The 25,469-nt window shown below is 38.6% G+C and overlaps 1 protein-coding gene across 8 annotated transcripts in view; it reads right to left on the bottom strand.

The window, feature by feature from the left end:
- SIPA1L1 (signal induced proliferation associated 1 like 1) overlaps nucleotides 1–25,469 on the bottom strand; it is a 218,835-nt gene extending 193,366 nt beyond the window's left edge. For all 8 annotated transcript variants that reach the window (XM_026848958.1, XM_026848959.1, XM_026848957.1 and 5 more), the window contains exon 1: nucleotides 25,392–25,469. The gene's annotated coding sequence lies outside the window, so the exon portion shown is untranslated. The remainder of the gene's footprint in view (nucleotides 1–25,391) is intronic.

Raw genomic sequence — 25,469 nt, 5'->3', positions numbered from 1 at the left:
TATCTGAAATGTAACATGATGCCTCTCAGATATCCTCAAAATCTAGTGCAAAGGATTATTTCACATTACCATACTGGTTCTCAAAACACACTAGCCACCTCTCCACAGCTCTGACTGTCAGCCAGTTACTGGGATACTGACAGGTCCGAACTACACCTGCATATACTGATTTACCCAGCCGGTGAGGAGTGAGGAGGAAGGTTCAGGGAAGGTGACACTCTGGGTGACTTCCCCACCACCTGAGCACAGGGAACAGGCACAAAGACCTGCCTCAGCTGTGACAGTACTACATACACGGTTAAACTTAATTGCAGACGCACATTTTATTCAACAGTTTAAAGTGTTCAAACAAAAGAACCTCTTAAGTAAAGCTGAGATTTACAGTACTTGAGTTCCTTTCAAAAACTGCATTAAGTCAGCTTCTTATTACACAGCAACCATGAGGAACTGTTTACAATATATTAAAAATGCACCTTCATAAGTGTAGCAAACAAGTCCGGGTGTGGTTGCCTCGCAACTGGCAGGGAACTAGTGTCTTTCAAATATTTCCAGTTCTACTGTGCAGCAGCTTGGGTTTAAGGCAGCATAATGCAACAGGTTAAAACGCATTCAGAGTTATCTCATGCCATTGCCACAACTACAAGGTGTGCCTTTTGGCTCTGCTTAGAGATACTCTTTATTATTCATCCTACTACTCTTGCCTGTTCAAAGAAAAATATAATTATTTCTTGACAATAAGGTATATAGTAAAGCACCCTAATTTCCATACAGAGAAGTCCAACCATTTAGGATTTGCTAAAGGAAACAATAAACATACAAAAACTATTCAATGTAAGACACCCCAAAAGTTCAAGAATATACATGGAAGTTTGGGAGAATAGCAAGCTCCCTCTCTCGTTGAAGGGTCTTAAAGAAATCAAATTCTCATAGGATGAGCACATAACAAATTACCTGAAAATTTTAACCCATCAACAAACACGAAGTGGGAGAAGCAGAGCAGTAAGCTCTTTAAATAGTGACCAAGGGAGAAAAAAAAGAAAGTAAGAACATGATACACTGATAACCTTTCTCAAGGATCTACGCTTTGACCTATGCTCATACACATGGAGTAAATCAGAGACAGAAACATTTGTAAATTTTGCAAAGATAAAAATTTAGAGATTCAGAATTCGTCGGAATAACCTTGTCTGAAAGTCACTGTGGATAGCTACAGAAGGTTTGCACAGTGACAGGCTGACAGTGAAATAAAATGTAAGGTGACATCCATTGCCAATAAATGCAATAGGAAGGGAAAAATAAGTGAATCTCCATATTAACAGGCTTCACATTCATAGTTAATCCTTCAGAAAAAGAGTTGAAGTCACTATGGTTAACACACTGAAAGTATCAGCTTTACACCATTCAAAGGGCAATTGAAAAGAATTAGTATATTTTAGAAAGAAAAAACAGAAATCATCACCACATAAAATCTACCACAGTTGTTCTTGACCACTGTTTTGAGACCCACATTGTCCAAAAAGATAATAGAGGGACAAGAGAAAAAGTGTCAAGCCATCAGAAATACAGCACAACTTCCATACAAACAAAAATTCTGGACAATTATGGCCCTGGAGGGATAAAAAAAAAAAAAAAAAAAAATTACCACACTATGTTTAGGATGTGGTTTGATGAGCAAATCTTTTGGTGCAGCTTCTTGCCTCTCTACTGCTTTCTCAATTGTGCAAGCAGGTACAAGGTGGAGGAGGACAGAGAGCAAAATGACTCAATGGCAGTGTGTGGCAGTGACGTACCTGGGAGAATATCTAGCAGTAAAAGAGGCCAGTCATAATGCAGTTTCAGGTGTAGATCTGACACATAAAGCACCCTAGTTTCTCATTAAGTATATTAAGTTGCAAGTCCCCTTCCCAGGCTGTCAAACAAACAGATTTGGGAGACACATCTCAGTATCACAGCTGCAAAGGAGAGCAAGCAAAATCCTAGCCTCCAAAACCTGCACTTAACCACATTTCAGTCTGAGGTGCTTATATAAACTTAGAGCTTCCAAATGAAAGGAGAAAAAAACCCAGTGCTCTGTTTTAACAACACTGGGCACATGAGATTGGCTCATGAAGGAAGAGAGGGGCATTTGGCCCTCAATAGATTAACAAGGGATATCTCCTACAGTTTCCTTCAGGTAGCAATTACCCAAGACGTTTTGAAAATTCACAAATACCCCTTCTATCCAAAACAGCCCAAACTGCCTTTGAAAACACAGCACAAAGCATTTTAGGGAAGAATAACTGAACTCATTACACTGAAGAGCCTAAGTACTCCTCAAAGGAAGGCACCAAGGAAAAAAGTTATTAGCTTTTTCAGTAATTTTCTAATCTGGAAAGAGCAAATAGGCCCTAAACTAGTGTCAGCTTATCTGTACCACAGTGTATGTTAAAACCACTCTTCCCTCAGCTGTCCTTGTTTAAGGAAACACGAAAAAAAATCCACTCATACACAGGCAAATTACTTCCCCCTGCTCCATCATGTCAAGCACAGAAACTCTTCATGTTTAAAAAGAAAAATTAAGCCAAATTCACATTAGCATTTCATTGCAGGAATTACATTTTCTTTTGTAGAAATAACAGAGCTTCAAAGCACAGTCACTGTACTAAGTCAGTTTTGCCACAAAATAATCCTCTCCTGTCCATCAAGACCTTTCTAAATCTCTACAGTGTATTTTTTTAGAAAGTCATTCTACTTTTGAGTTCATTAACAACATAGAGCCCACATGAACAAAAGGTCAGAAACTGTTACAGTGATTCAGCTATAGCTATGAGGCTAAAGAAGTCAAGAGAAATGACAAACAAAAATCCAGATATGGTTTAACTATACACAGTGGAATAGATCTTCAAAAGAAACACGAGGTTTCCTTCTCAGCCCGCTTCTGTTCAAGCTTCTTCACAATGTGAGCTTTATATTGCATGCCAAAAAATTATCAGGCAAAACTTCAATATCTGACAAGGGGGGAAAAAAAAAAGTTTTTCAAATTCAAATAAAATGCATTTTAGGATATTTCAAACCCAAAGCAACTCCCTGAAGTTATTCCTCAGTAATAATCATTACCTCCATATACTGAGTTTTTAAAAAATGCACTGCTTCCCCCAGGTTTCACAGCCAACACTGCACTTTGCTTTATTCTTACATTACAAAATAAGCAGACATCAAAAAATTCACCTCCTTCCCCTCAACAAACTTGGTGTTCTGTCACCATATATCCACATTGTGGAAAGCACTTCATGTCTGCCACTACCATTTTCCAGGTTTAAGTATTCAGAACAATGATATTTTGCCTTATGCTGGAATGGAGAAAGACTGAATATGACTCCTGTCTTTACCCTTCATATTTTCCTTTGTCCTTTCCACTCACATAGGAGGAAGTGGCACATTTTGTATTACATGAGCCAAATATCCACCTAAGTGAGGTTTGTGCAAGATAAGCGAATTCTTACCCTGCTCATCAATTCCTTTAGATAGCTGTTAGTTCTCTAAAATCTTCAGACTTTCACTCCTGTCACTGAATGTCTGGCCAAGTCCAAAGAAAGGTTGTCACTTAAAAAAATATTAAAAGTTGGAATGTGATTTTATGACAACCGCATCACGACACCCACACCAAAAAAAAAAAAAAAAAAAAAAAAAAAAAAAAAAATTTTGAAAATCCCTTTTTCCTCCAAAGTATTCTTATCACAAAAAATTTAAATCACAGTTGTAACCATATAAGCAATTCAGAGAATGAACAGATAAACTGAGTAAGACTACATGGCAAGTTCAATTATGGATGCACCATACGCTTCAATATTCCTTTAGGTATACAAAAGGAAATAATTTGTGCAATTTGCTCAAAATACAAAAAGTCCTTTTGGCAAGATCATCCTTTAACTGAACCATCAGTTTGAGCACTTGCCTCCTGAAAACATCACCCATTTATAATATATCCTGCAGTAAGAACAGTAACTGAAAGAAGCACAGGAGTAACACGGCTCTGGTCCACTTAGTTCTGCTCAAGAAATAAATACCTTGAGATGGCAGAAGAACCTGCCAGATCCACGTGTTTATTAGCAGAAATAACTAGTGAGTTTGTGCTTGGTGGTTTGGGTTTTTTCAGCCCCTAATTAACTGTCCTCTAATACTTAAGGTGACTTTAAAGTCTCTGAGCAGTGGTACAGCAGTAGCCTTATACATACAGAGCTACTTCAGGTTTTGTAACTCTATTTTCCTCTTACTTTACATGACTAGAACTGCAAATCAGTAAATTGTAAAAACTAAATGTATATTTTCTGGCAAACGTCTACAGCCAAGAGGCTTCTTACACAGAACTTAACTGAAAGTCATTATCACAATAAATTATGAAAATTGCAAGCATTAATAACGTTTGTTATTAGCCTCAATTTAAAAATATGGAAATGTGATTATACTTGGAACATGTTTTAGTATCAGTTTCTACTTCTTTTTGCACACTGGAGTTAAGTCTTACCTTTCAGGAGATGCAGTGATCTGTACAGTCACACTATAAAGCAGTATGCTGACTCAGTAGCATTTTTCTATTTAGTAAAGCCTCTCAAACAAAAGACAACCTTGTACAGGTCTAGAGTTCAACAGCAGCACACCCCTCCTGCTCATTAACTTCTCTCCTCTTCCACTGGTCCTTAGACAATGGTTCAGTTAATTACTGTTTGATCTACTTACTTAGTATGGATGCAATTATGCAAAATGGAATTTAGCTTTTAAGAAGTCCCCATTTTATCTACTAAAGCACATGAAAACAAAGACTAATCAACCTAGTACTCTGTATCATGTATTCTCCAATCAGTGAAAAGGGAAGAAGAGTCAAAAAAGGATTAAACCCTTTAATTGAAGCAATTCCTACACAACTTTTCAAAAACATTACATAATAAAAATAAAAACACATCAGCTATGATGACTACCTGCCCACAGAACCTTATGCTGTTATGTTGCCTTTGCAAAATAGTACCAGTGCCCCACTACTGCCTTCTGCTCCTCAGCATTAAACCAATTCTCCTGTTTGCTCACGGAATTTTAGATCATTCTGATGAACCCTCAAGCAAGTGAGAACATAGATTTATGATCAAGTGTAAGAAACTTTAAACACAGGCATCCGTTACAGTTTCATGAGTGATGTACAGGGAAGGCATTCAGTTCAACCCAGGCTGACACACCGCCTTTTGTGAAAGGCGCATCTCAGCTCCCTGGTAAGAGCGTTGCACCTGCTGTCAGAGCCAGACATGCTGAACCTTCTCCAAGCACACGGGCACTCGAAGAGGCACATTACCACTCTGCACGACTGCCAAGACCGAGAAGGCATTTTACCAGGAATTTCTCCTTTTTCCTGTCAGCTTTTTGGGAGGGAGGGCGGCATTTCAGGTTTTCTGAGCCTTTTTTTTCTTTTTTTTTTTTTGAGGGTGTGGAAAGACTAAATCATATACACATTTGCCAGATTACTTCTTTGAACTCACCAGTTGGGAAGCTATGGACTGAAGAGAAACAGGACTGCGTTCACCTTGGCTGCAGTTGCTTTAAAGTAGGTTTAGTTTCCATAATTAAACCTGCATTTGGTACAGACCAAAATGCAATTACAGCCAGCAAGATCTTTAGCAAAAGCAAAGAGCCAACTTCATTCACATATTCCAATCTAAACATATCCTAAATGTTTATCTGGTGTAGACCACTGTCCTTGAAGAAAACTATGACAGAAAGGAGTTTTAGAATAATTCTTGCACATATGCAAACTCCCCTCTCCAGCTAAAGATTAACTTAGGCTACAAGTCTGAAATATTTCTTGCCACTAAGTATACCCAGTTTTTAACAGAAAAAAAAAAGTTTAATAATACCTTCAGTGGCAAAAAATTAATTCAAGTTCACCATACTGCAGGTTTTTTTCAGCTTATCCATCCTACAAGCAACTCCACATACAGAACAGCCCACACATAAAGAAAACTCAAGTCTGAAGTAAAAAGTTTTATTTCCCTTCCTCTTATTTTCATCTCCTTATCCCTCAATCCCCAAAACACAAATACCATTTGTATTTCAAGATATCTAGGAGACCAGACAGACTTTCACCCAGAAACAATAACATCTCCAGTGTCCCATACAAAAGCTACGCCTATGTCATATAAATTAATGCAGAGACTTCCCACCCCCAAAAAGGCAACCTTGCTTTCTCCTCAAGTGTTCATGAATTACATGTATAAACCAAAAAGGAGGCTGCTACAAGCCTAGTGAGTTTTAGCTGACCCACATCTACTATAAATATTATTTCAACAGTAAGGATATAGGAATCTGAGCAACAAAAATGAAATCCATTAAAGAGAAGCAGAAAGTACCACAACAGCTATACTAACATCTTAGCTGATAAGCCTTTTTACTTTCATTGTTCAGGAACTCCTAAAATAACACTGAAGTTTCTGTAAGAAATGCATTTAATAGTTTCAAACTTGTAAAAGTTTGTGACCATGGTCATTGTGGATGTTCTTTTCTTTCAGGTGACATGAAAAGAGCAAGGGGAGGTGAGAGGAAATCAATGTTCACCTGAAGCCAACACAAAACTGCACTACTTTGACAGTTTAAAAAAAATGGCCTGGACATGGCTTTGCATTTTTAACACAGACTAGTCTCTTCTGGGCAGTGCACACATTTACAAGTCATTTTAAAAGAGCAAACTGTATTTAGAAAGCTCATGACTGTGACTACAGAAACCAAGTGGCAGGTACATGACAAAAGTAAGTTTTTCCTGTACAGGTGATAAAATAAATCTTCCTCTTGAGAATAAAATGAGGTAGAAAACTAGAGTTAGTTGAAGCTCCACATGACAACCCACATAATTTCATGACAAATTAAAGAATCATTTAAATAATCCAAGAAGCATGAAGCCATTCAAATAAGCACTGCTTACATTTTTATCTTATCTGCGTCCACTGATCAAATTAATAGAAAAAACTAACACTGGCAAGATAGCAAGAGTGGCTCAATTAGACATAATTATGCCCAATAAATCTTTTCCCATGAGGTGAAAGACAAGACAGCTCTGACAAGCACAGGCTGCAAGCTCATTTGTCCTTATGTCCCAAAACACTACATGGTATCTTATAAACAAAGCTAGTGATCCAACCTGCCCAGAGTTCATGGCACAAGTGCTGCAGTTGCCAAAAAATAACGTTGTACAGGTCTCAGCAAGTTTGAGCTAAAGTTAGTCTTTGGCAAAAATCGAAGTCATATGACTGAAAACGTTACGGTAGGAGAGGCCTGAACCTAAGCCAAGGGTCTGAATCCTGGATGACCTGGACTTCACACCGAGACAGCTTCTCTCTCAGCTAGCTTCTGCTCTGGCAGCACCGTACAGTCTGCTAGATGTCACAAGCAATACAGTAGAAGATCCGAGTAGCAAGGGCAAAGTGTCTTTCTTCACTGGTTCCCATGGAAGATTGATCCACACTTGACAAAAACACATTCACTGTCTATTCTGTTCCCCGCCACCACTTCATTCCTCTAGTCACTGTTTCTGAGAATGCCCACTTCCGCATTTATAAGCATTATTCTGGTATGACTGCTATTGATTCTAACTATGACACATTAAAATATGGTGCAAAGTGCATCCCTGCATGCAGATCAAGCAAACAGTAATTTCTAAATTGACAGCTGACATTAAGAATAAAGCAGGCAGAAAACTACTTTTTCCACTCAAAGTCAGACAACCACAACAGTTTGCTTGATGGCTGGCTTGAAGAAATATGATATAAACCAATATAATGTGCCATACAAGGCAAAATACATCAGTAGGATAACTGAAATGATGTGCAACTAGCCCGTTAATTTTAGACGGAAAAAAACTTCCAAAAGCAGAGAAATATATTGATTAAATCTGCAGCAGTGTAAAACAAGTTTAGCTATGAATTAGAAAGTCTGCTTCAAGCTAGACAATGTAAATAACCCTTTCTGGAAACAGTGATGCGGTAAAAAACGATTTAATCAAAGGTCCCTCGTGTCTTGGAATAAAAATAGACGTTTCCAAAAAGGCACCATTTCAAGCTGTCGGTAAGATTAACAGTATTTGCCTTGCAGTGCTTGTCAGTGCTCTGTCTAAACCTAGTAAGTGACATTCATTTTTACTCAGCACTAGTGAGATCTCAGCTGAACAAGTGTGTCATTTCAGACTGCCCAGTATAAGAAAGATGAACCAAAGCAAGATCAGCAGAGAGACCACCAAGCAGTTAGGGGGCTGAAGTACACGAAGACAAGAATGGGCCGAGATGCCTGAGTTTGCTACTCTGGAGAACGCCTGTGGGCTCACCTTGCCTTCTCCACCTACCTAAAGGGAGATTATAGCAAAGACTAAGCTTAACTCACTACCATCGCATACCACCAATTTACACTAGCCATGCTTTCAGTGGGATGGGTCACAGCAGATGACCTCCAGACGTCCCTTTCAGCCTAAATCAATCTACAACTCTGAGACCACCCATCAAAGTTTTCATCCCAATTTTTGATGCTGCCGATTACTCAAGTTATTGAATTACTACAGTGCAGAGAGAGATATCTACAAAATACTGACTTTGCATAGAACAAGTAAGGTGTCCAAAACCACCTGTGCAGCATTGTATTTGATACAAAACAATCATCACCTAAACATAAGTAGTAAATTTTGCTGTAAAACCAAGCTGTGCTTTAGCTGCCATTAGAAATGTGGTGAATAGAAGAATGAACAAGTAAGGCATACAAAATGTCTCTGGAGGTACAGAGATGAAGCAGTAAATTGTCTTCTATGCATTTTTCCCCATTTTCATATGAAAGAAGATGCTTTGCTTCCAGAACACCGAAAAACAGACCTCCAGCAGGCTGACTCACATGTATGCATCAAAACTAACTCTTTAAATGCAAGTTTCAGATCTAAAGCATGTGCATGTTAGCTTTCCAGAAAGATTGGACATTTCTGTGTGTACCTGCAGAAGGACTATGGCACCTGCTTTTACCGGCCAGCAAAACACTAATGATATGGATGATATGCTTTAAAAGCTTTTCAGAAAGCCTAACACATTAGAGTTGCATCAGACTAGCAAATCTTAAAGAGAATTTGACATTCTGTTCCTTATCTAAAGGAGAGATCCAATGAGCAGCTCCAGCTTGCAGTTGCTATGTAGCTCACAAACAGAAACAGAACAGAAATCAAACAATGAAACACAATTTCTGCATAGTATCCTAGAGAATCCTTTCCTTTGACTCCTGACCAGCACTGTGCTGAAGCAGCGTTCAGAAATACTTAAAACTGCAACATGTTAATCAGAAACACCCTGTGAACATCAATAAAAGTTTACTTTAAGGGCGACTGAACACTCAGAGAGAGAGACTGTGGAGTTTCCATCCTCAGAGATGTTCAAAACTCAACTGGACAATGTACCAAGCAACCTGGTCTAGCTGACCCTGCTTTGAGCAACAGGGTTGGACTAGAGGATCCCCAGAGATCCCTGCCAACTAAAAACACAGAATCATTAAGGCAACTGCATCTGCAGAGTTGGTGAAGGTTAGCCTCCATATAAACAGGAGGGTCTGTATACACACATCATATGCAGAATCCAAGCTATACTTACACAGTATTTTACATATTTTGTTTGATGCCTCTAGGCATGATCATACCATAAACATAAGTTATTGAAATCCAATAATCAAGACAAGGAAAGACTCGCTCAGCTTGCAGAAAATGTAAACGGAAGACACTCCTGTTTCATTGAACAAGAAAAAACACTAACAGCAATATTTCTCTCTCTAAGCATTGCTGATAAATGCCACTATTGAAAAAAAAAAAAAATTTAAATGAAATGCCTACAAAAATAATTGGAATTTTTTAAGAGCTGCCATAGATCTAAATAAAAAGAAAAATAATCTGAAGCCATGTCCTGAACAGTGTCAAAAGTTCCCCACCATTATAACAGTTGAATCTCCTCAGCCTACACTTTTTGACACCATAGACTGACATGTCCTGTCACACCCATGACAATACCTCTGAACCTCAGCATCTCCTATTCTATAGAAAACTATTCCCACATTCTCTGCGAATTTTTTTGTGTTTTTAAAAAACGCCCTTAGTCATGACCCCAGAATAGTATGTTTCCAAAATAAAGGTCAAAAGCCTTCAAAAGGCAAGACCAATTCATGTCTTGAAACGTAAGTAGCAGCTTACAGTAGAATCAGGTCAATTATTGAGAAAATTGAATATCTAAATGCCTTCAGAAAAAGATTCAATCCAAGCCATGTTTAATAAGACAGATCCAAATAGAATATTTATGATCCCATAAAAATCTTTTCCTAACAGCCCCCCCCTTTTAAAAAAAAAAAAAATCTCCAAATAATAAGATTTGTGGGTTTGTATATATCAGAAAGATTTACTTTTAATCAAGAAAGAATCTGCTTCACTAGGACTGAATTTTTTTCTCCCTTTTACGAAATGATATATAGGCTTTGGTTTTGGCATAATATTAAGAATGGATAATGAACAAAATGAAAATAAATGTAATGAATATTGTTTACCACATCTGAAAGCATACTTCCATAACTTTAGACAACAGTGGTTGTACAACACATGCAAAGATCATCCCTTCTTTAGTCATTCAAACACTGAATAAAAAAAATTGTATTTACTTGCTAGTTACAAATAAAATTGAAAAGTAAGATTTCTCGAACATTTGCAGAGATAAAGTTGTCAGAAGTTACAGAAGATGAAATGCTGGTTTCACAACTATTAACAGCAAATCTCTGCACTACCACATCATCAACCACGATAAATTTGATCCAAATGAGACTCAGGCACATGATCAAATTTTATCAAGTGTGCCACATGATACTGAATTGGTATCAGGGCCAGGAAAAAGTGCATAATATCTAATCCAGCATAAAACCATTGTGGTCTAAACAAATAATGCTTGATGTAAATAAGTCATGCTGATACCTGGTATGTATTTTATTTTTGCTTTAATTAAAGCAGACAGAGTAATTTATGAGATTGATACTTAACATATGACCAGTATACTATGGACCCAGTATTGGGAGCCCTAAAGCCCTGCTCATAGCATTGTTAACTTGGTGTTCCAACTTTGTAATCTTAAGCTTGGGTATTTCTTCACATACTCTTCCCACCAACTAACATAGCTTTCTGTGCTATTTTTCTCTTCTCTTTTTACCAAGAGGAAAGTTAAAAGCATTGCGTGTTGCAGAGCTCTACAGCCCAAGAGTCCAGTGCTGATTGATGCTGAATGGCTGAAATAGGTTCAAACTTTGACTACTGTCATCTAAACTGCAAAAGTTATCACTGCATTACAAAAAAAAAAAAACAAAACAAACCACACCAGAAAAGTTGTTGTTGTAGAAGATTTGTGAATCATTATGGTCTAGTATTAGGCCTTGCAAATAATGCTGGTGAAGAAACCAGTACACTCAACTTTTGAAGGGAAGAGGGATCAAAGACTTCTACTCTCAGGAGCACTGAGAAGGAAAATGAGAGCTTACTGAGCCCAGATTGCACATTATATGGCAGCTGCTGAGATCAAGAGGCCAAAAGATGAGTTCTGGCCCAGTTACTGTTCCACATGGTGCCAATGTCAGACAACCGAAGTCAATATGCAGCTTATTCAAAGACATTCCCCTCTCAGATGGATATAAACACTTTGTTTTGCCTCTCTAAAAAGGGACAGATCTCACACTGCAAACCTACCTTGTAATCGATCCCAAGTTTAAAAGTAAATCATTATAAATCCTTCTTTACCTGCAGCCTTATTTTTATTCAAAAGCACTACAAGTACAGAAGATACAACCTTTTCTCAAAGTCAGGATGTCCTCTCTGGATGGTCTCCCCTACCACCTGTCCAGTGAGACACAGAACAATTAGCCTCTACATCCCTTGACTAAGTACCAAATGAACCTGCTTGGCTTTGTGAAGAGAACAGGAAGAATTTGAACAAGAAAAATGCTAACATTTTAACTAGTCAGACAAGCAAGAGCAAGAACAAAATCTTCCACACTCACCACATCACCTCCTTTCAACAAAGCCTTACAACACATTTGCCAGTAAGCACCAGGAACACAAGAGGAAGCCAGGAGCACCTGGTGACAGTGAAAGGGCAGGAACCCACTTGCTTGTGTTCCTCTTGTTTGATGGATCCCAGGTGTTTGCAGAAGTTTGCAGGATGAGCCTTACCTTAAAACATACATCTCAGTAGCATACAGACAAGATCCTCCTTGAGAAAAGCTAGCATGAGAAAGCTCCTGGTAACCAATATTCCACTTTTCAACAATAACACTGTTGTAACTTTATGAGGAAAGAAGAAAACAGAAAAAGACTCTTCCTTGATACAAAGTGATTTCCTCTACCAAAAAACCCACAAAAGCTGCTCATACACTGGTACTGTTAACAGTTCTGGAGAGAGGGTTAAAAAACAACAAAAGGCAAGCAAGCTCATAGTTTCTGCTGTTAAGTGTCCTATTAAACACCCTAAATACAGATATCACTACTGGCTCCCATTATCTTTTGTCTTTTGCTTTTTTTTTTTTTTTTTTTTTTTTTTTTTTAAGTAAGACTTGACAGAAGTCTATACAGAACAAGTAGTTACATGAACTAACAGACCCTGGTACCTTCAAATCTCTATCATATTTGACCAGATTTGATATATAAGAATACATAAACTTCAGCTGAAGCTTCTCCCATGCAACTGTGTTAATCACACAGCTGCTCTGGTGACTAACACCACCCTTTTGCATGCTACAGCTCTTATCACCACCGGGACTCAATCTCAACCATCCAGTCGTCTGCTTTTACAAAGCCTGTTGACTCTAGGTGTGCGCAAAGGGCTAGAACAAAAACCATCAAATAAAAAATTAGGAGGTTGGAGAGACAGAAGAAGTGTTAGAGAGGAAAAAAGCAAACCGGCAGGCACACACAGAGCATAACTGCACAAGCTGGTTTCCATAGGAAACCAAAAACTTTGAGGGCAGCCTTACCTCAAACCTGTTATCAGAAATCTAGGCTACAGTAACTGCAATCTCAGCAGTGACTGCCACGCAGCACAGATACCCGAGCTAGCACTGAGCTAAAGAATGCTATCCATATATTTGCTAGAACTAGATGAAAACTAAAATGGAAAAACTGCAAGAGTGATGATGTAGGGTATACTGGCCAACTCTCACAGAGCACGGTGTCAGAGACATTCTCTGAAGGAGAGCCAGACAGTACTTCACATGTGGATTTTGAACACAATTCTTCCTCAACACTACTTCAGAGCCCACACCAGCCATTAATACAGATTTAAAGCTATACTTTAAAGTATGTTTTACTGGCCTTAGAGTTGTAAATTTCTACACATTTCATTTACTTGTTCTGTGTGCAGTCTGTTTTACTCTTTTTGTCACTTTACAGACCATCTCATTCTCTGTTGCTACAGGTCAAGATGTGTAGTACAACAAGTTCACTAAGACAGGCATATCTAGCAGGCAATTAAAATCCAAAGCAATTTCTTCCAGCATTATTTTAATTTGTAGCATGCCAGCTATTATGCTGGCACCAGTGATCCGCTGACCTCTGAGCTGAAACTGCTGGACTGACAGCAGAACCAGAAATGTGACAGCCACGTTAGCACAATGTTGTCCCTGAGCTGGGTAAGCCCCGCTGCAAAGGAAGGCTAGCTAGCTAGCTCACATGTAACACTATGCTACTCCTATTAAATGCTATCCAGATGCAAGCCACAAGCTCAGCACAGTGTTGCATTGTGCCACATAGGCACTGGGAGCTACAGGTATTATAATAATAAATAAAATAAGATCAGGGCACAGGCTTGAGCACTAATCCATAACTGTCATGGTTTTGTTCAAGTTTACTAATAGACATGGATGTAGAGGAGATCCCACGAGGCGAGGGACTGCTCCCAGCAAACAGCAGGGGTTTGAACCGTGCAGAGCCGCTCTTTGGAGCGGAAAGCGGGCTGCCGACAACTGGGGACAGAGCCGCTAGACTCCTCAGAGCTGGCTCAAGAGTCTCCAGCACAGCTTTACAGCTAGCTATGAATAAATTCATCTACGGTAAGATGAAATCTAAAGCCCAAGGCAGCTTCTGCTCTGAACACTATTACAGATTTCTCATGTGCATGTTAAAACGACTTGCTCAAGGGCATCTACATTTACTTATTTCTCAAAGTCAATGAGGTAAACTAATGAATGAATACGAGGCGCTGATATTACAGTAATATCACATCAAAATACAATCTCATTAGTACCCATAAACGAGTGAAGTCGAGTGCACTCAATGCAGAGCAGCACAATTATCATGCAACTACACTGCACCACATTAGCTATTTAGATGATTCCGTATTTCGCCAGAGATGTCAGATTAGGGCTCTGGCCCTTTCCAGTCCATCGAAGTAGACATGAGTATAAAATACTTACCTATTGCCAATGTTGTAATTATCCTGCATGATTCCCACCCACCCCCCCCTTTTTTTTTTCCAATCAAGTCAGGTAGTATTGTCTAAAACTTAGCTTGGGGTGTGTAAGGAAATCAAACTTCATTCCAAAAGTAATTGTTTATGTCACCAGTAGAAACAGTTTACAGAACTTTCCCCACATACCCCTTCTTTCCCAGCAGCCTTTCAGATGCAGAAAATGAACAGATCAAATCATACTAACTTTACCAGAAGCAAGAGTCTGCTCCTCACATGTAATCAATGACAATGGGACAACTGGTTTTTGTTCAAGTCAAAGAAAGGCCCTGAGAAGAGAGTACTCTCAAAGCCATAAACTGCTATTAAAAGTCCCTCCCCCTGCAGCCAGGTCTCTGACCATCTAGTGTCTCAGACAGAAGAGGTCACTGAAACCAGGTGATCTGTTACCAAGGGACATGTTGTAAGCCCTTCTCAATTATCTTTCTTGGGGAAAAGAGACAAGCAACTTTTCAGTACAACAATTCAACTAGATAATGACAACAGCTCGATCTAACAAATAGTTTTATTAATATTGCATATGTTCATCTTAATGACATTCAGCGCTAATTAACATGGTTATAAACTCAACTGTAGTGACACCTCAACAGTATCCTAAGTCTTCAGTTCCAAATTTTGAGCACAGGGAAAATACAACACTTTGCCTTGCAACCCAGGGTACCAGTATTCAAGTGACTAACCTATCTGAGGTTTCCATACATTTCAAAAGCTTTTGGCAACTCAGCTAAGTACTAAGGTGATAACAAAGAAGGGTTACAGCTAACAAGATAGTTACTAACATTAACATTTTAAAGTCAGAAACTCAGTGCAAACAACAGTCACTCAGTACTAACACAAGATTCAAAAAGAAAAAAACCCACCACCTTTTGAAAAGACAATTTATACTTGGCACAATTGCTCTGAACCTCTAACATGGAAAGGTTTTTGTACCTCCTTTATCAGCAACGAGAAAACAGTGTAATGCAGAAACCAACCACTATTTAAGGGTATTTTGCATTATACTATGCATGCAATTACTTCATTTTCAAAAGTACTATTAAACAACTTTACCTGCAAGCACATAACACCCACATACTGTCACAGAGCCAAGAGTTTTTATTGCCACCTGTAAAATGTTACTGGAATAGAGCAGCACTGTTCCACAAGTCCTTGTCTCTCCCCATGTATAAAAGTGACTGTGAAATACCACATAATCAGGTAGCACCATCTATGCTATCACAGAATCGTCTAGGTTGGAAAGGACCTTGAAGATCACCTAGTCCAACCCTTAACCTAGCACTGACAGTTCCCAACTACACCAGATCCCTCAGCGCTGTGTTGACCCAACTCTTAAACCTCTCCAGGGATGGGGACTCCACCACCTCCCTGGGCAGCCCATTCCAACGCTCAACAACCCCTTCGGTAAAGAAAAGCTTCCTAATAACTAGGCTAAACTTTCCCTGGAGCAACTTGAGGGCATTACCTCTTGTCCTGTCACTGGTTACTTGGTTAGAGACTCATCCCCACCTCTCTGCAACCTCCTTTCAGGCAGTTGTCCTCACGGAACTCACCTGTTACAAGCAATAACCTTCTAATTTGTAGCTAAGCTTCAAGTAAGAATTAAATCTAGCTACGTTTTCTGACAATACCTGGAAAAAAAAGCTAGTCATTCTGCAGGAAAGCAGTATTCACAACTTTAAGCATTTAATTTCACCTTTATAGAGTTGTGCTGATTATTCTCCTACCGCCCTTCAAATAGATTTTCAATTCTTCTCTCACTTTTAAAGCCAGAAAAATCACATACATCTTTGGACCTTTCTTTTCTAAACTACAACACTCAGGAAAAATAGGAAGGGAAAGGGAAAAACAGAAGATATTCACTTGTTCATACAGTTTCAGCTACAACATTTAAACACAATTCAAAAAAATTCATTTTCAGTACTGTTATCTACGAAAATGTATCAGTCGTGTTTATTCTGGATGCTTTAATGCCATGTCAAATGGAAGCTCATTGTTCTGCCAAAAATCTTTTAGTCCTCTACATCAGAAAAACTGACAACTAAGGCAAACACTACAATAACTTGCAATTCCTGCTCATCTGTAGCCAACTTTTTCTGTCTAAATAGTCAATAACCTAACAATTCTTATTGTTATTACCCTACCCATCTTCCCTAATGCTCACGCTACCTTCAGTATGTTCCAAAGTAGCACTTTGGTCAGTTGTTTATTTTAAATCTGTCTACTAGCTCTCCATTCAATCAATCATTTTTTTCAAGTTTGACCCATTAATTTAATTAGAAATACACATAATTACACATCTTTCTATTACACATAACTGAAAAATGAAATGAGGATTTTATCTATAAATTCCTTCAATTGGTCCGTGATTTCTCTCCTTAGTTCAGCCTGAGAGGCCTGTCTTATTTAGTCCTGGGCCACTTAACCTCCTGCCTCAAGAACCTGAAGTAACCTGTCACCTGAAATTAGACTGCATCATACTTGGGAATATTCAGCAACTACTATAAATGGCTTTGCTTTTTTGTTTTTAAGCAAAGTGCAGGTTTACAAAAGATAAGGAACAGCAGAAGTCTCTCCCCTCCCCTAGCACTTCAGACATTTTCTATCTCTGCACATTTTGTACTTTTACAAGAAGCAATGTTTACTTTGCATCCATTATTTTTCATGTGGCCAGCTCTGCACAACTGCTAAGTTGTTCTGAATTAAACTGACTGTTCACTCTGCCCCAATTTTCAGAAGAGATGCCTTGTATCTCTTAGTTAAAGAGCACATTCACAACATTTGCACTCTCCAACTTGGCAGGCATAAAGTTGTTGGCAGTTTGAGGTAAGTCATTACACTTAAGATCCAAGAACAAAAAGATACTTCTGCAATTCAAGAATGAAAAACCTCAGCTCAGCTGCTCAGGTAAGTAAGCACTGGCTTACATACTAAAAAAATTGAGATTTAATGATGCCAGCAATCAGCAGATAATGACTAACTTCTGTTAAAATAACAGTGATGAACACCCTTCACAACATCTAATTACTTCTTATTATCATACCTTTGTTTTACCCAAGATGTGCATTAAATTACCAACAAATTTGAAAGTCTTTACTGCATCAACACTATATATACACAAGTGATTAAATCTGGCAAATACACACACTGCTGTATGTTCACACTCAACTCTAATACTGTTGTTTGGAGCCAGAATAACCTCTCTGTTCTCAAATGTTATCTAGCATATTAATTAACCCTAAAAATTTTCTGGGTGAAAACTGAAGTACAATAGTACAGGATTAAAATAAAGAGTCGTGACAATTTTAACACACGATAAAAACACCCATGTAGCTCTGCAGATCTTGCGGCTTTGCCTAGATAGGGAGGCAAAGAATTATATAAGGCAAGAATTAACTTATGGCTCTCACATTATTCCATAGAGCTTATCCCACAGTTCGAATAGCAGAGTAGAAGTGTCTGTGGAAGGCAGCACTCCAGGGCACCACGACCATTCTCTTCACTGCAACAGACATGTCCTAAAAACCCATGGAACTTAAAATCCCAAAAAGGCCTGGTCAATTTTGAATGAATGGAGTGTTAATGTTATATTAGCGTTTTCCTTTTGTTTATGTTAACAAGGGCATTCTAGCAAAGATCATCCTACCATCTCTCTGTATGGCAATGTAATAAATACTAGATTTGGGACATCATGGGAATTTCCAGTTATGCCAAGGAGAGTCAATGACTACCCTGCAAGATGATGTAGAAATCAACAGGGGGAAGGTTAAAAAAACCTGCCTTTCTGTCAACACTGCCTTCTTCAAAGACTGCAAAAGAAGGGGGTCAAGAAAAAAACATCCAAGGAAAGGACAAATTACGTAAATAGTTTTTACATAAGTGTCTCCTTTTCTCACTTCTAAAAGTTTGCTTTAGCAAGAACTGGGGGAAAGCATCAGGTTTCACTCTTTATTCCAGCTGCTGTATAATCAATACAGTGCAGTCTACTGAACTATTTCATTACGATTCACACAACAAGCTGTTAAATACATTTGCAAAGTAGATCAGTGCCAGTATCATGTCATTCATAAAGATATGTTTATTTTCAAGGCATGAGAATGTTAAACCATAACTTTCTTCTGCACAATTATGCAGTCATTCTGCACGGACTGAAAGAATGAAATCCAATTTCAGCCCTTCCAATTTGAAAAAAAATACAGTGGTAGCAATCTCAACTGCAGCCAGCAGAAGCAGGGAAACCCCTTAAGACTGATTTGGTGGGGACTAGTATTGTCTTCTAATCATAATAATATTCCCAAAATAGTATCAAACATTTTATTTTTAAAACATTTTTTTTTTTTAATTCAGATTGGTAACTCAGAAAGTAGAAAACCCTTGTCCACAAAAACAAAAAGAGATCTTTAAATAGTTCAGAACCAATAACTCTAATGACTTTTGTCTAACAGTAACACATCTAAGCCTGCAGTTTGAGTTTCATTACCCATTGACTCTTTTTTTTTAATATGTAGACAGTCATATTACACTATAGGAATGTGGGAAAATAAGTCCAATTTCTACCACAGTTTCTTCAGCAAGAGCAAATTTGTACTTTGGCCCTTCCAAATACAAACATTCAAGATACAGATGCATATGTTTCCTCTTACACCTGTCTCTTGAAGGAAAATACATACACCCCCCCTGCTTCTTGCATGCCCAGATAAAGGAAAGCAGGTTTCCTGTGGCAGGTTTGCAACCTAAGAGCCAGAACTAGGAAGCTGTGATAAACTGACACCAGCAATGTGCTGCTACCCAAGCAAAGGACATGAAACGGGCTGGATACCAAAGTAAAACTATTTCACACTAGTTTGGGAGAAAAAAAAAAAAAAATCACTACAAGCATGGTCTTGATTTTAAAAAGTTGCTTAAATTGTATCTACACCAGCACTTCACACAGTAGGACCCTTCAAGCTACACTCGCTATCAGTTTGCAGAGCCCAGAGCAGTTTTACCCAAGAGTTCAACCTCCTGCTCTGAGCAGGGCTGATTTCCACATTGCAACAAGTTGCTCATGGCTTTATCCTGTCAAGCTTTAAAAGTCTCCAAGGATGGAGATTCATCAGTCACTCTGGGGTGGTCTGTTCAATGCTTAACCACCCTCATAATGATTTATTTTAACTTTTGTAGCCGCTTTGGTGTGCAAAAACTGGATCTCTCCTAGAGGAAACTAAGCTAAACATCCCTCCCCAGAAGTTCACCAAATGTGGCCCAACCCTCAATGGCCATAGCAGTCCAAAGAGACAAACCACATCTGTGTTGGGAACATCCAGTTTAGGAGACCAGACTAAATTCTGTCTACATTAAAATTACTGAAATACTAACAGTGTCGATCTGGGAGACTCGCCACCCCCACCAGCCAGAGATCCACTTCTACTCTGCCAAATTATCTGCTAGCGTAAGACCAAGTGACAAAGCCACACACACAGACATCGATTTTGAAATTAGATGAAGAAGCACTCTTTGAACCAGAAAGGAGAAAGAAGTTATAAACCAGAAAATTATAATCTCTCTTGGAAAACACCAGTCATCATGGATCTGCACCAAATACCTCAGATGGCAGTGTGAAGTAGTTACGATTTTGTGTGAGCATGAGGTCAGACCAGTAGCTTATTATAAAACACAAAAAACAGGCAGTATGAAAATACAGTTTTGGTCATTTCAAATAGTCTCAAGAACAATGTAAAAATGTTCTTGGGGCTATGCAACTTTTGGTCAAATCAGCAAATGAATGTGTTTTAAAATGTCTGTTAACTCTCTAGAAAGAGCCGTCTGTATTACCACCAACAAGAAAACCCAAGATATGCATCAGAGCTGCTGACTTGAACAACAGAAAGTTCTGCTACCACAGCAGTTGCTCTACAGATATTATCTGCTGCTATTAAAAAAAGTTCTGAATTAATCCTATTTCACATCACATCAGCATACAATAAGCCTGTCATTTAAATTCAAAGGTCAGAAGACAATTGATTTAGCTGATGGTGCTGTAACGCATTGTGACAAGAAATTCAGAGAGCAGAGCCATGCTAAAAAAGCAGCCTTTGCCACCTCCTGGAACCCCACGATCCACTGCACAGAGAGGCAGCAAAGTAGGCTACAGAGCAAAGAAAGATGCTCCGCAATTTCCCCCACCCAGAAAAGAAACTCACAAAATAATACCAGCCAAGCATATTAAACATAACTGAGTCTCCCAAGCAGACTTAACAGGCAACTTTTCCCTAACTGGGGCTCAACTTCTGACCTACGATTTCTAACAGTCTGGAGTAAGAGCATGTTTTCTGAGCTTCTGACTAGCAGTTGAGGTTTTTAACCAATGATGTTACAGCGAATTAAGAAAAGTAAGATATACTGCAGGGTTAACTTGAAATGCTTTCACTAAGATAAAAGTGCCCCTTAACATACAGATTCAACACCAGCGTGTTTCTCACAGCTTCAGTAGAAACCAGTCTCTCCAAGGTCTAAATAAGCATTTTGAGGTTAAAAAAAAAAATTGTTACCTCAAAAAGGCAAACGAACAAGACAAAAATTTAAATAAACACTGCCAAAAGGGTTTCGAGCACTGAAGGTAAACCATAACGAATCATGAAGAACAATCCAATTTTAGAACAACTATATGCTACATGCCAGTAGTTTATTTAAATTTTGACAATTTATGAAATAAAACTTGGCCTTCAAAAACCACTTCACTAATCTTTAATATCATCCATCTGAAGAAAGCATTCTTTCTTTTCTACAGAGCTCAAGACCAAAGGCAAAAAGAGCATTAAAACACCAACAAAAAAATTCAAAGTGTTTCTCAGGCCTAAGCATGAACCACTATTCCCAGTAACAACACTTCCTTCTGTATTATGGTTTTAAATAACTCACATTCAGTAAAGTCATTCTATGCAGTCATGCATTTGTCAGAACTTGCATCTCTCTCCAAAACAGACGTCAAAGCACTGTGCAGAGAACAAGAGCTACTACTATTGCATTGCAGCATCTAACACAAGATTAAGTAGTATGAAGAGATGAAGCAAGATTGATTTTGATCCTCCTAATCAAACACGGGTTTGCAAGAGAGGATCCACTTACAGTTGTAGTCCTTTGAAACAACACTGACGAATACCTGATCACATAATTCACCAACTATTAAGATTATGAGAAGTGGTATGTCACCACATTCAAATGAAATGCTCTTTAAAACATGCTTCCATAAAGAAAACAAAGACTTGTAAACGCTTAGTCTCACTTAACACTTAACATAAAAGACATGTGGCACAATCTAAATCAAACAACCCATGCAGCAACCTGGTGCCACAGAATTCAAAATTAAAGAGACTGAGACAATGACATAACGTAGCTTTACATATGCAAAGACAGACATCTAAAACCATTTTATCTGCTGATTCACGTTCAAAAACACAGCTAAACAACCAAGCAATTCTAGTGTCTCTGTAACTCCTAAAGGGTTTCCCAAAGTTCAGACTGCAGCACTACTATCAAAGCTAACACCGAAACTGCTACAGACTGTTAGTCTTGCACTGCCAGCTGCATAAGGATTAAAAATCAGAGTTAGTCAAATCCACAAAATTAAGTCACTCAACCTCACCGGTGGTCATATTCTGTGGGTTTACAACTGTGCCTTCAGTTAACCATTGCTGGTAAGGTTCCACTCCCATAAAATATTGATTGCTTTTCATTAAATAAGAGAATATCTCAACTCTCATAGACCCATAAAATCCCACTTTATAAACTTCCAGTCTGAGAGTCCTCATTCCAACATTAAACTGAACTCAGTGAAATATAAAGCTTAGACTATTTAAAAGTTGCTATTTAGAGGGATATACTTGAAATCAAGTCACTGAAATCCTATCTCCCTGGAAACATACAACACAGAACAACGTAACACCTCCCCCCCCCCCCCCCCCCCAAGATACTTAACATATGATTAATTTTACATGCCGCATCAACAAAAGCCTCACCTAGCAGGTTTTAAAATTTATGCATTTACACTGACAAAAGTAGTAACTTCACTTATTATTGCTGTATTTCTGTCATAACGTATTAACGAGAAGTTAAACAAATGGCTTTCAGAATAAATGAATAAAATAAAAAACTAAAAGATGGATAATAAAGTAAACAAAGCAAAGATATAAAAAGATATGAACAGATAATTAAATCATGCTTTATTGACTTTTAGAATATTTATATTAAGGAGCTGCCGAGGAATAAAAGGAACCTGCCTGAAGCTAAGAAAGCCAAGGAAATAACAGATCAAAACTGTTTGCCAACTAGCCAACACCTAGGGTCAATGAGAATAAATTTAAACCTCTAAAAATGTCAGCATTAGGGAAGCCAACTTGTGTGACTGAAATTCTGACGAAGGCAGAAGCTCTGCTTCTTTACCCCAGTAGGGTAACCAGGATTTCTAAGCAGTAGCATCAAGAACCAAATAGCTTGCAGCAACCCCCTTGCTGAAGGGATTAAAAGACATGGAGAAAACTGCTCCTTCTTGTTTTCTGCAGTAGACATGCTATAGGACAAAACAGATAGAGGAATAGAAAAGAAATGCAAACAGGCCTCAACCCTTTGTCTTATTAGCCTACCTCTCATTTTCCCACTGTATTTCCAAAATTACCCTCCTTAAGTGGTAGGATGTGACCTTATTAAAATTCAAAACAACCAGTAGGAATATATTTTATGTTCTTAAAACTGTTTCTTTCTCCCATCTTGGAAATAAAAAATGTGTTCATATTACCAGAATTATTAATTCTGAAATAAACATTTTAAAGGATATAGCTGAGACACATTTACAAAACTGAGAGGAAAAAAAAAAAAAAAGAGACCCACATAAGAAAAAAAACGATCTTGAGACAGCAGCAGAACGCTTATAAGCATGATAAAAAAAAAAACCTCCGTGAAAACCTGGAGGGAATAAGAGGCCATAATTTGACATCGTTTTAAAAACAACAGCTATCCAAAAGTTAATCCCAAACCTCAAGGTAACATTTCATATAAACACGAAAGGGGGAAAAAGCCCTTCAAATCCAGAACCAATTATGCGTGAGTGAAATGACAATCATACATTTTATTATAGAAAAAATAGATTATGAATTAGAAGTCCCCCAATTAAGTTTTTCTTCCTGACTGCAGCTCCACCCTTTCACAGTTCTGTGTCAGTACCTACGCTTGTTAGCCTGTCAAGTCAAGCAACTTTTTGCAGCCCTACAGTAGTCAGAGCTGACATCCCATTTTGCTTCTGACTTCACCATCCAAGAGGTTATACGAACCACAACTGAAAGCTAAGTGCGCCTATCCCAAGTAGCAGTGTTAAAACCATGCATTTTATTAGCATCAGTAATACCTCCTTAATACACTGTTGAGCAACCACGTACCCATCCTTTAATCAATCGGCCACAAATAAACCCTGTTAAAATCGGGGGGGAGAATCTTCAATCCCTAGTTACCTACCAACAAAGAAAGATGGTATTTACATCAAACATTCAATCATTAAACTTTTCTTTTTAGCTTTACTAAAGACAACACATGTGTTTTTACAACTACGAAAAAAATATCTGAAGTTCCCACACTGTTTCTGGATTAATAATTAATTGGTACAGCGTCTGATGGCCTAAGGCACAAAAACCCTGACAGAGAAACACAACTCTCTGCCATTACAACTGCCACAAACTTCTACCTTGGTACTTTTCACCCGTCTCTGCCACCACTCCAGCTGAAGGGGAAAGGAGGCTAGCCCAGTAATACCTTCCAAATAAATAAATAACCACCAAACTCTCCACTAGAGAAAACACAGATGCTTATTATCCAGTTTGTACTTGCAGTGACAACACGCAAAAACTCCGGGGGGGGGGGAAGGGGGAAGAGACTGTTTTCCCTTTTACAAAACTGGCTTATGCCTTCAATTAAAGAAAACTAATGCTTAATTCCCATAGTTAACGAGCCAAAAAACGCCTCAATGAACTCCACCATGAAAGGACTGCTTTCTAAAGAAAATGCCAATCTTGGTTCATCCATACAGGTCTGGAACCTAATGAAATCTGACACCTTTACTCTGAAAACAAATTTGCATTGTGTTATCAACTAAGGCTCCGTGCTCACAGATGCACTTCATTCAGCTGGCAGTAAAGGGTTCATTAAAGCAGCATCACGAAAATATTTAAAAGCGATCTTGCAAGCAATTTTTTTAAAAGCGATTCTATAAGCAATATTATCCAAAAAATGCCTCTGTATTCCTCTTTGGGTAAAAAGATGCCTCCTCCATCTAAAACACGCAGATGTGTGGCCAAGGTTATACAAGGAGATCTTCATTAACTTGAGCAATTCCCATTTTGTATCACTGCTTTACCAGACACAAATGGGTGAATTCCTCATTAAGCGAACTGCAGCTGTATCAGTTACCCAGTGCAAATAATACAGTTATTTTTAAATACAGTATGAGAACATTAATATCAAGACTCCATGCAACACAGAACGGGAGAAGAGCAAACAAACTCAGAGGAGGAAGGTTATCCCCTCCTCTCCTACCCTTCCCTGCTTCTCCACAACCATCTCCTCCCCCCTCCCAGTAAGGGCCAGTTTAAGGCATTCCCTGCTTTCCCACTCGTCCAGGCTCCTAGTGAAGAAATCAACCATCCGCAAATATTTTGTTCCTCCCACCCCCTCTCCGAGGAGCTGCGCTTTCAGCACATCCCCACCGGCACTGCCTCTGAATTACCTAATTGTTATCATTACTGTGGTCTCAGCACCGGCTCAGAACAAAAAACAGCCCGACTACACCCTCGCTGACTCTAAAAAGTAAAGGGAAAAAAAAAAAAAAAAAAAAATTGAAGTACAACTTACAGCGCCGAGCAAGAGACAAGTTATTTATCGAGCCTCGAAGGCGAGCAGCCTGCCGCTCCCGGGCCCGCAGGGCTGCGC

The sequence above is a fragment of the Athene cunicularia genome, assembly GCF_003259725.1.
Source record: "Athene cunicularia isolate RWA chromosome 5 unlocalized genomic scaffold, athCun1 chr5_part1, whole genome shotgun sequence".
Lineage (NCBI taxonomy): Eukaryota > Metazoa > Chordata > Aves > Strigiformes > Strigidae > Athene > Athene cunicularia.
The sequence above is the reverse complement of the archived record's forward strand: the minus strand, read 5'-3'. Positions and strand labels throughout refer to the sequence as shown.